Source organism: Chiloscyllium plagiosum, unplaced genomic scaffold (genome assembly GCF_037043375.1).
Source record: "Chiloscyllium plagiosum isolate Xiang-an unplaced genomic scaffold, Cpla_swu_hap1 HiC_scaffold_45, whole genome shotgun sequence".
NCBI lineage: Eukaryota > Metazoa > Chordata > Chondrichthyes > Orectolobiformes > Hemiscylliidae > Chiloscyllium > Chiloscyllium plagiosum.
Window position 1 is genome coordinate 44,997,548 of NW_028270183.1, and position 11,840 is coordinate 45,009,387.

At 44.7% G+C, this 11,840-nt stretch overlaps 2 non-coding genes across 2 annotated transcripts; both read right to left on the bottom strand.

Annotated features, from left to right (window-relative positions):
- Positions 1-3,728: 3,728 nt before the first annotated feature.
- trnai-aau (transfer RNA isoleucine (anticodon AAU)) lies at positions 3,729-3,802 on the bottom strand. Its single transcript has one exon. It is a non-coding gene; the product is annotated as a tRNA-Ile (tRNA).
- A 4,493-nt stretch (positions 3,803-8,295) lies between these two features.
- Positions 8,296-8,369, bottom strand: trnai-aau (transfer RNA isoleucine (anticodon AAU)). The gene has a single exon. It is a non-coding gene; the product is annotated as a tRNA-Ile (tRNA).
- Between the last annotated feature and the right edge of the window lie 3,471 nt (positions 8,370-11,840).

Consider the following 11,840-nt stretch of genomic DNA (forward strand, 5'->3'; position numbering starts at 1 on the left):
CAGGTGTGGCAGTGCAGAACTGGAGGGTATAAATCAGGTGTGGGAGGGCGAGAATTGGAAAGGCAGTGATGGGCAATGGCTGCGCGCAGAGGGTGGTGCGTTTCTGGAACATGTTGCCAGACGAGCTGGTGATGGATGGTAAAATTCCAATACTTTTAAGGAATCTGGACGTGTATTTGAATAGGCAGTGTTTAGAGAGACATGGGTCAAATGCATGCAATCGCGGCTGGATCAATTGAAGATATCTGTTCGGAATGGACGAGTTCGACCGAAGACTGTGTTTTCAGTGCTGTCCATATCTAATGAGCTCTATGATAGTGCAGGTGAAATGATAAAAAAGATAAATAAAATCAATGAAGTAAAATTGTCTCAAGTTGTTGAATTCAAACAACTTCAGGTAATTTTATTTCAATTATTTTATTTATCTTTTTTATTTGTGTTTTTTTCATTGTTCTGTAACTCTTGTTTCTTGATTGTCTCTCTTTCTCTCGCTCCCCACTCTCTCAATATCTTTTTCCTTACCTCTTCCCGCTTTGTTACCCTTCTCCCCTGTTTTCCATTTTGTCTCTGCTTCACCCATCCCCCACATATTTTGTCACATAGCACTGGCTGCAGCCTGCGTCATTCACGGCTCCTAATCTGCCTTCGATCTCTCCATGCACTCTCATTATCACCTTTGCATCTGGAGCCCTGACTCACCGTCTCTCAGCCTGGTGTAAACAGCTCCCTATTTCTCCCCCTTTTTTATCTTTAACAAAGGATCGGTTCGACTCGAAACGTCAGCTCTTTTCTCTCCTTGCAGATGGTGCCAGACCTGCTAAGACTTTCCAGCATTTTCCCTTTTGGTTTCAGATTCCAGCATCCGCAGTAATTTTATTTTATTAATGGCTCTATGATATTGCTGGTGTCATGATAACTCCAACTTCGATGCGTGAGAGGTGAGCAAGCGAATGAATTCCCTCTGGAAGACGCGTGACAAGTATTAACAGAGATCAAGGAAAATAACATGAACGAATCTTTGATTTGAATTGAAGCCTGAACTCTGGTTCTGCTCCGAGACTGTGCCAGGTCTGCTTAATACTGCATATATTTCATGATTTGCATTTGTTTGTGAAAACAATTGAGACTGAATGATTTGCTGCAGACAACATCCAGCAGTCATCATGGGTACGGCGATCAAGTCGTGCGTCTATCCCTGTCAAATGTTTTATTGCGCAGGTGAGGCTTCCTGTTTCGTGGTTTGGTGGAGTACGCTGTTTGGAAAAATAGCATCGCAGCTGAGATCCGGCATGGGACCAGCGGGTTGATGTTCCATGACAGCGATGGTCGCCTTTCGAATGAGCACACATCTCAACCGACCATGTGACAAGTTCTTGCAGACAGTGAAAGTAAAAGCCACGGGGAACACTGACACAGCCCTGCTAACGACGGAAGCGCCTCTCGTGGTCAGTGCGGGGATTGAACCCACAACCTTTCCGTTATTAGAACCACGCTCTAACCAGCTGAGCTAACCGACCAACACAGCACCAGCCGTGTTGCCTATATGCCTATATTGCCGGTGCTCACAACCACGGCGGCTGTTCATTTTCTGCTTCATGTCGATCGCACGAGAGACTGAAGTATTTCCTTTCGTTGCAAAGCTGTTCAACGAAAAAAAAAAGCATTTACTTTTCCGAACGCGCATACTCGACTTAACCATTTGCTCTGATATTCAAAATTAAGCACAATGTCCGGACGCATGCAATTTCAATCGCAATGCCACCAGCTCACCTGCAGCTTGTCTTGTTGAAAAATATCGTCTGTAGAAACGTACCTTCAACGATCGTTCACTGTTCTTCTGGATACTCACAGACTTTTGGAGTCAGGGTTATGTGCTGCTGATAACCTGCTACGAACCTTATGCCAAATTCATTTGAATTGAAATCTAATAGTGGGACTTTTCTGCTCCCGAACGACGCAGTTGCTTTGGTGTCAGCAACAGCTCAGAAGCCAATTGCACGTTTTGCTCAATCACTCATGTTACTAATGCAATCTTCGTTTGACAGCATATTTAGCAAGTTATCACGCCTTCCTGCAGCGGTCGTCAGTGACAGATCAGATGCTTAGATGATTGCTTCAGACAGCATGCTACATCCTCCATTTGAAAATGAAAAACGTGCAAACGTTTACAGGCTGAACACTCACTCACGATATTGCCTGGCGGGTCAGAGGCTGGGAGCGGATCTTATGGAGGCTTTTCAATCATGAGGGGCATGAATCGGGTAAATAGACAAGTTTCTTTCGCTCAGGTGTGGCAGTGCAGAACTGGAGGGTATAAATCAGGTGTGGGAGGGCGAGAATTGGAAAGGCAGTGATGGGCAATGGCTGCGCGCAGAGGGTGGTGCGTTTCTGGAACATGTTGCCAGACGAGCTGGTGATGGATGGTAAAATTCCAATACTTTTAAGGAATCTGGACGTGTATTTGAATAGGCAGTGTTTAGAGAGACATGGGTCAAATGCATGCAATCGCGGCTGGATCAATTGAAGATATCTGTTCGGAATGGACGAGTTCGACCGAAGACTGTGTTTTCAGTGCTGTCCATATCTAATGAGCTCTATGATAGTGCAGGTGAAATGATAAAAAAGATAAATAAAATCAATGAAGTAAAATTGTCTCAAGTTGTTGAATTCAAACAACTTCAGGTAATTTTATTTCAATTATTTTATTTATCTTTTTTATTTGTGTTTTTTTCATTGTTCTGTAACTCTTGTTTCTTGATTGTCTCTCTTTCTCTCGCTCCCCACTCTCTCAATATCTTTTTCCTTACCTCTTCCCGCTTTGTTACCCTTCTCCCCTGTTTTCCATTTTGTCTCTGCTTCACCCATCCCCCACATATTTTGTCACATAGCACTGGCTGCAGCCTGCGTCATTCACGGCTCCTAATCTGCCTTCGATCTCTCCATGCACTCTCATTATCACCTTTGCATCTGGAGCCCTGACTCACCGTCTCTCAGCCTGGTGTAAACAGCTCCCTATTTCTCCCCCTTTTTTATCTTTAACAAAGGATCGGTTCGACTCGAAACGTCAGCTCTTTTCTCTACTTGCAGATGGTGCCAGACCTGCTAAGACTTTCCAGCATTTTCTCTTTTGGTTTCAGATTCCAGCATCCGCAGTAATTTTATTTTATTAATGGCTCTATGATATTGCTGGTGTCATGATAACTCCAACTTCGATGCGTGAGAGGTGAGCAAGCGAATGAATTCCCTCTGGAAGACGCGTGACAAGTATTAACAGAGATCAAGGAAAATAACATGAACGAATCTTTGATTTGAATTGAAGCCTGAACTCTGGTTCTGCTCCGAGACTGTGCCAGGTCTGCTTAATACTGCATATATTTCATGATTTGCATTTGTTTGTGAAAACAATTGAGACTGATTGATTTGCTGCAGACAACATCCAGCAGTCATCATGGGTACGGCGATCAAGTCGTGCGTCTATCCCTGTCAAATGTTTTATTGCGCAGGTGAGGCTTCCTGTTTCGTGGTTTGGTGGAGTACGCTGTTTGGAAAAATAGCATCGCAGCTGAGATCCGGCATGGGACCAGCGGGTTGATGTTCCATGACAGCGATGGTCGCCTTTCGAATGAGCACACATCTCAACCGACCATGTGACAAGTTCTTGCAGACAGTGAAAGTAAAAGCCACGGGGAACACTGACACAGCCCGGCTAACGACGGAAGCGCCGCACATGGTCAGTGCGGGGATTGAACCCACGACCTTGGCGTTATTAGCACCACGCTCTAACCAGCTGAGCTAACCGACCAACACAGCTCAGACCGCGAAAGCAAATGCCTATATTGCCGGTGCTCACAACCACGGCGGCTGTTCATTTTCTGCTTCATGTCGATCGCACGAGAGACTGAAGTATTTCCTTTCGTTGCAAAGCTGTTCAACGAAAAAAAAAGCATTTACTTTTCCGAACGCGCTTACTCGACTTAACCATTTGCTCTGATATTCAAAATTAAGCACAATGTCCGGACGCATGCAATTTCAATCGCAATGCCACCAGCTCACCTGCAGCTTGTCTTGTTGAAAAATATCGTCTGTAGAAACGTACCTTCAACGATCGTTCACTGTTCTTCTGGATACTCACAGACTTTTGGAGTCAGGGTTATGTGCTGCTGATAACCTGCTACGAACCTTATGCCAAATTCATTTGAATTGAAATCTAATAGTGGGACTTTTCTGCTCCCGAACGACGCAGTTGCTTTGGTGTCAGCAACAGCTCAGAAGCCAATTGCACGTTTTGCTCAATCACTCATGTTACTAATGCAATCTTCGTTTGACAGCATATTTAGCAAGTTATCACGCCTTCCTGCAGCGGTCGTCAGTGACAGATCAGATGCTTAGATGATTGCTTCAGACAGCATGCTACATCCTCCATTTGAAAATGGAAAACGTGCAAACGTTTACAGGCTGAACACTCACTCACGATATTGCCTGGCGGGTCAGAGGCTGGGAGCGGATCTTATGGAGGCTTTTCAATCATGAGGGGCATGAATCGGGTAAATAGACAAGTTTCTTTCGCTCAGGTGTGGCAGTGCAGAACTGGAGGGTATAAATCAGGTGTGGGAGGGCGAGAATTGGAAAGGCAGTGATGGGCAATGGCTGCGCGCAGAGGGTGGTGCGTTTCTGGAACATGTTGCCAGACGAGCTGGTGATGGATGGTAAAATTCCAATACTTTTAAGGAATCTGGACGTGTATTTGAATAGGCAGTGTTTAGAGAGACATGGGTCAAATGCATGCAATCGCGGCTGGATCAATTGAAGATATCTGTTCGGAATGGACGAGTTCGACCGAAGACTGTGTTTTCAGTGCTGTCCATATCTAATGAGCTCTATGATAGTGCAGGTGAAATGATAAAAAAGATAAATAAAATCAATGAAGTAAAATTGTCTCAAGTTGTTGAATTCAAACAACTTCAGGTAATTTTATTTCAATTATTTTATTTATCTTTTTTATTTGTGTTTTTTTCATTGTTCTGTAACTCTTGTTTCTTGATTGTCTCTCTTTCTCTCGCTCCCCACTCTCTCAATATCTTTTTCCTTACCTCTTCCCGCTTTGTTACCCTTCTCCCCTGTTTTCCATTTTGTCTCTGCTTCACCCATCCCCCACATATTTTGTCACATAGCACTGGCTGCAGCCTGCGTCATTCACGGCTCCTAATCTGCCTTCGATCTCTCCATGCACTCTCATTATCACCTTTGCATCTGGAGCCCTGACTCACCGTCTCTCAGCCTGGTGTAAACAGCTCCCTATTTCTCCCCCTTTTTTATCTTTAACAAAGGATCGGTTCGACTCGAAACGTCAGCTCTTTTCTCTCCTTGCAGATGGTGCCAGACCTGCTAAGACTTTCCAGCATTTTCCCTTTTGGTTTCAGATTCCAGCATCCGCAGTAATTTTATTTTATTAATGGCTCTATGATATTGCTGGTGTCATGATAACTCCAACTTCGATGCGTGAGAGGTGAGCAAGCGAATGAATTCCCTCTGGAAGACGCGTGACAAGTATTAACAGAGATCAAGGAAAATAACATGAACGAATCTTTGATTTGAATTGAAGCCTGAACTCTGGTTCTGCTCCGAGACTGTGCCAGGTCTGCTTAATACTGCATATATTTCATGATTTGCATTTGTTTGTGAAAACAATTGAGACTGAATGATTTGCTGCAGACAACATCCAGCAGTCATCATGGGTACGGCGATCAAGTCGTGCGTCTATCCCTGTCAAATGTTTTATTGCGCAGGTGAGGCTTCCTGTTTCGTGGTTTGGTGGAGTACGCTGTTTGGAAAAATAGCATCGCAGCTGAGATCCGGCATGGGACCAGCGGGTTGATGTTCCATGACAGCGATGGTCGCCTTTCGAATGAGCACACATCTCAACCGACCATGTGACAAGTTCTTGCAGACAGTGAAAGTAAAAGCCACGGGGAACACTGACACAGCCCTGCTAACGACGGAAGCGCCTCTCGTGGTCAGTGCGGGGATTGAACCCACAACCTTTCCGTTATTAGAACCACGCTCTAACCAGCTGAGCTAACCGACCAACACAGCACCAGCCGTGTTGCCTATATGCCTATATTGCCGGTGCTCACAACCACGGCGGCTGTTCATTTTCTGCTTCATGTCGATCGCACGAGAGACTGAAGTATTTCCTTTCGTTGCAAAGCTGTTCAACGAAAAAAAAAGCATTTACTTTTCCGAACGCGCATACTCGACTTAACCATTTGCTCTGATATTCAAAATTAAGCACAATGTCCGGACGCATGCAATTTCAATCGCAATGCCACCAGCTCACCTGCAGCTTGTCTTGTTGAAAAATATCGTCTGTAGAAACGTACCTTCAACGATCGTTCACTGTTCTTCTGGATACTCACAGACTTTTGGAGTCAGGGTTATGTGCTGCTGATAACCTGCTACGAACCTTATGCCAAATTCATTTGAATTGAAATCTAATAGTGGGACTTTTCTGCTCCCGAACGACGCAGTTGCTTTGGTGTCAGCAACAGCTCAGAAGCCAATTGCACGTTTTGCTCAATCACTCATGTTACTAATGCAATCTTCGTTTGACAGCATATTTAGCAAGTTATCACGCCTTCCTGCAGCGGTCGTCAGTGACAGATCAGATGCTTAGATGATTGCTTCAGACAGCATGCTACATCCTCCATTTGAAAATGGAAAACGTGCAAACGTTTACAGGCTGAACACTCACTCACGATATTGCCTGGCGGGTCAGAGGCTGGGAGCGGATCTTATGGAGGCTTTTCAATCATGAGGGGCATGAATCGGGTAAATAGACAAGTTTCTTTCGCTCAGGTGTGGCAGTGCAGAACTGGAGGGTATAAATCAGGTGTGGGAGGGCGAGAATTGGAAAGGCAGTGATGGGCAATGGCTGCGCGCAGAGGGTGGTGCGTTTCTGGAACATGTTGCCAGACGAGCTGGTGATGGATGGTAAAATTCCAATACTTTTAAGGAATCTGGACGTGTATTTGAATAGGCAGTGTTTAGAGAGACATGGGTCAAATGCATGCAATCGCGGCTGGATCAATTGAAGATATCTGTTCGGAATGGACGAGTTCGACCGAAGACTGTGTTTTCAGTGCTGTCCATATCTAATGAGCTCTATGATAGTGCAGGTGAAATGATAAAAAAGATAAATAAAATCAATGAAGTAAAATTGTCTCAAGTTGTTGAATTCAAACAACTTCAGGTAATTTTATTTCAATTATTTTATTTATCTTTTTTATTTGTGTTTTTTTCATTGTTCTGTAACTCTTGTTTCTTGATTGTCTCTCTTTCTCTCGCTCCCCACTCTCTCAATATCTTTTTCCTTACCTCTTCCCGCTTTGTTACCCTTCTCCCCTGTTTTCCATTTTGTCTCTGCTTCACCCATCCCCCACATATTTTGTCACATAGCACTGGCTGCAGCCTGCGTCATTCACGGCTCCTAATCTGCCTTCGATCTCTCCATGCACTCTCATTATCACCTTTGCATCTGGAGCCCTGACTCACCGTCTCTCAGCCTGGTGTAAACAGCTCCCTATTTCTCCCCCTTTTTTATCTTTAACAAAGGATCGGTTCGACTCGAAACGTCAGCTCTTTTCTCTACTTGCAGATGGTGCCAGACCTGCTAAGACTTTCCAGCATTTTCTCTTTTGGTTTCAGATTCCAGCATCCGCAGTAATTTTATTTTATTAATGGCTCTATGATATTGCTGGTGTCATGATAACTCCAACTTCGATGCGTGAGAGGTGAGCAAGCGAATGAATTCCCTCTGGAAGACGCGTGACAAGTATTAACAGAGATCAAGGAAAATAACATGAACGAATCTTTGATTTGAATTGAAGCCTGAACTCTGGTTCTGCTCCGAGACTGTGCCAGGTCTGCTTAATACTGCATATATTTCATGATTTGCATTTGTTTGTGAAAACAATTGAGACTGATTGATTTGCTGCAGACAACATCCAGCAGTCATCATGGGTACGGCGATCAAGTCGTGCGTCTATCCCTGTCAAATGTTTTATTGCGCAGGTGAGGCTTCCTGTTTCGTGGTTTGGTGGAGTACGCTGTTTGGAAAAATAGCATCGCAGCTGAGATCCGGCATGGGACCAGCGGGTTGATGTTCCATGACAGCGATGGTCGCCTTTCGAATGAGCACACATCTCAACCGACCATGTGACAAGTTCTTGCAGACAGTGAAAGTAAAAGCCACGGGGAACACTGACACAGCCCGGCTAACGACGGAAGCGCCGCACATGGTCAGTGCGGGGATTGAACCCACGACCTTGGCGTTATTAGCACCACGCTCTAACCAGCTGAGCTAACCGACCAACACAGCTCAGACCGCGAAAGCAAATGCCTATATTGCCGGTGCTCACAACCACGGCGGCTGTTCATTTTCTGCTTCATGTCGATCGCACGAGAGACTGAAGTATTTCCTTTCGTTGCAAAGCTGTTCAACGAAAAAAAAAAGCATTTACTTTTCCGAACGCGCTTACTCGACTTAACCATTTGCTCTGATATTCAAAATTAAGCACAATGTCCGGACGCATGCAATTTCAATCGCAATGCCACCAGCTCACCTGCAGCTTGTCTTGTTGAAAAATATCGTCTGTAGAAACGTACCTTCAACGATCGTTCACTGTTCTTCTGGATACTCACAGACTTTTGGAGTCAGGGTTATGTGCTGCTGATAACCTGCTACGAACCTTATGCCAAATTCATTTGAATTGAAATCTAATAGTGGGACTTTTCTGCTCCCGAACGACGCAGTTGCTTTGGTGTCAGCAACAGCTCAGAAGCCAATTGCACGTTTTGCTCAATCACTCATGTTACTAATGCAATCTTCGTTTGACAGCATATTTAGCAAGTTATCACGCCTTCCTGCAGCGGTCGTCAGTGACAGATCAGATGCTTAGATGATTGCTTCAGACAGCATGCTACATCCTCCATTTGAAAATGGAAAACGTGCAAACGTTTACAGGCTGAACACTCACTCACGATATTGCCTGGCGGGTCAGAGGCTGGGAGCGGATCTTATGGAGGCTTTTCAATCATGAGGGGCATGAATCGGGTAAATAGACAAGTTTCTTTCGCTCAGGTGTGGCAGTGCAGAACTGGAGGGTATAAATCAGGTGTGGGAGGGCGAGAATTGGAAAGGCAGTGATGGGCAATGGCTGCGCGCAGAGGGTGGTGCGTTTCTGGAACATGTTGCCAGACGAGCTGGTGATGGATGGTAAAATTCCAATACTTTTAAGGAATCTGGACGTGTATTTGAATAGGCAGTGTTTAGAGAGACATGGGTCAAATGCATGCAATCGCGGCTGGATCAATTGAAGATATCTGTTCGGAATGGACGAGTTCGACCGAAGACTGTGTTTTCAGTGCTGTCCATATCTAATGAGCTCTATGATAGTGCAGGTGAAATGATAAAAAAGATAAATAAAATCAATGAAGTAAAATTGTCTCAAGTTGTTGAATTCAAACAACTTCAGGTAATTTTATTTCAATTATTTTATTTATCTTTTTTATTTGTGTTTTTTTCATTGTTCTGTAACTCTTGTTTCTTGATTGTCTCTCTTTCTCTCGCTCCCCACTCTCTCAATATCTTTTTCCTTACCTCTTCCCGCTTTGTTACCCTTCTCCCCTGTTTTCCATTTTGTCTCTGCTTCACCCATCCCCCACATATTTTGTCACATAGCACTGGCTGCAGCCTGCGTCATTCACGGCTCCTAATCTGCCTTCGATCTCTCCATGCACTCTCATTATCACCTTTGCATCTGGAGCCCTGACTCACCGTCTCTCAGCCTGGTGTAAACAGCTCCCTATTTCTCCCCCTTTTTTATCTTTAACAAAGGATCGGTTCGACTCGAAACGTCAGCTCTTTTCTCTCCTTGCAGATGGTGCCAGACCTGCTAAGACTTTCCAGCATTTTCCCTTTTGGTTTCAGATTCCAGCATCCGCAGTAATTTTATTTTATTAATGGCTCTATGATATTGCTGGTGTCATGATAACTCCAACTTCGATGCGTGAGAGGTGAGCAAGCGAATGAATTCCCTCTGGAAGACGCGTGACAAGTATTAACAGAGATCAAGGAAAATAACATGAACGAATCTTTGATTTGAATTGAAGCCTGAACTCTGGTTCTGCTCCGAGACTGTGCCAGGTCTGCTTAATACTGCATATATTTCATGATTTGCATTTGTTTGTGAAAACAATTGAGACTGAATGATTTGCTGCAGACAACATCCAGCAGTCATCATGGGTACGGCGATCAAGTCGTGCGTCTATCCCTGTCAAATGTTTTATTGCGCAGGTGAGGCTTCCTGTTTCGTGGTTTGGTGGAGTACGCTGTTTGGAAAAATAGCATCGCAGCTGAGATCCGGCATGGGACCAGCGGGTTGATGTTCCATGACAGCGATGGTCGCCTTTCGAATGAGCACACATCTCAACCGACCATGTGACAAGTTCTTGCAGACAGTGAAAGTAAAAGCCACGGGGAACACTGACACAGCCCTGCTAACGACGGAAGCGCCTCTCGTGGTCGGTGCGGGGATTAGAACCCACAACCTTTCCGTTATTAGAACCACGCTCTAACCAGCTGAGCTAACCGACCAACACAGCACCAGCCGTGTTGCCTATATGCCTATATTGCCGGTGCTCACAACCACGGCGGCTGTTCATTTTCTGCTTCATGTCGATCGCACGAGAGACTGAAGTATTTCCTTTCGTTGCAAAGCTGTTCAACGAAAAAAAAAGCATTTACTTTTCCGAACGCGCTTACTCGACTTAACCATTTGCTCTGATATTCAAAATTAAGCACAATGTCCGGACGCATGCAATTTCAATCGCAATGCCACCAGCTCACCTGCAGCTTGTCTTGTTGAAAAATATCGTCTGTAGAAACGTACCTTCAACGATCGTTCACTGTTCTTCTGGATACTCACAGACTTTTGGAGTCAGGGTTATGTGCTGCTGATAACCTGCTACGAACCTTATGCCAAATTCATTTGAATTGAAATCTAATAGTGGGACTTTTCTGCTCCCGAACGACGCAGTTGCTTTGGTGTCAGCAACAGCTCAGAAGCCAATTGCACGTTTTGCTCAATCACTCATGTTACTAATGCAATCTTCGTTTGACAGCATATTTAGCAAGTTATCACGCCTTCCTGCAGCGGTCGTCAGTGACAGATCAGATGCTTAGATGATTGCTTCAGACAGCATGCTACATCCTCCATTTGAAAATGGAAAACGTGCAAACGTTTACAGGCTGAACACTCACTCACGATATTGCCTGGCGGGTCAGAGGCTGGGAGCGGATCTTATGGAGGCTTTTCAATCATGAGGGGCATGAATCGGGTAAATAGACAAGTTTCTTTCGCTCAGGTGTGGCAGTGCAGAACTGGAGGGTATAAATCAGGTGTGGGAGGGCGAGAATTGGAAAGGCAGTGATGGGCAATGGCTGCGCGCAGAGGGTGGTGCGTTTCTGGAACATGTTGCCAGACGAGCTGGTGATGGATGGTAAAATTCCAATACTTTTAAGGAATCTGGACGTGTATTTGAATAGGCAGTGTTTAGAGAGACATGGGTCAAATGCATGCAATCGCGGCTGGATCAATTGAAGATATCTGTTCGGAATGGACGAGTTCGACCGAAGACTGTGTTTTCAGTGCTGTCCATATCTAATGAGCTCTATGATAGTGCAGGTGAAATGATAAAAAAGATAAATAAAATCAATGAAGTAAAATTGTCTCAAGTTGTTGAATTCAAACAACTTCAGGTAATTTTATTTCAATTATTTT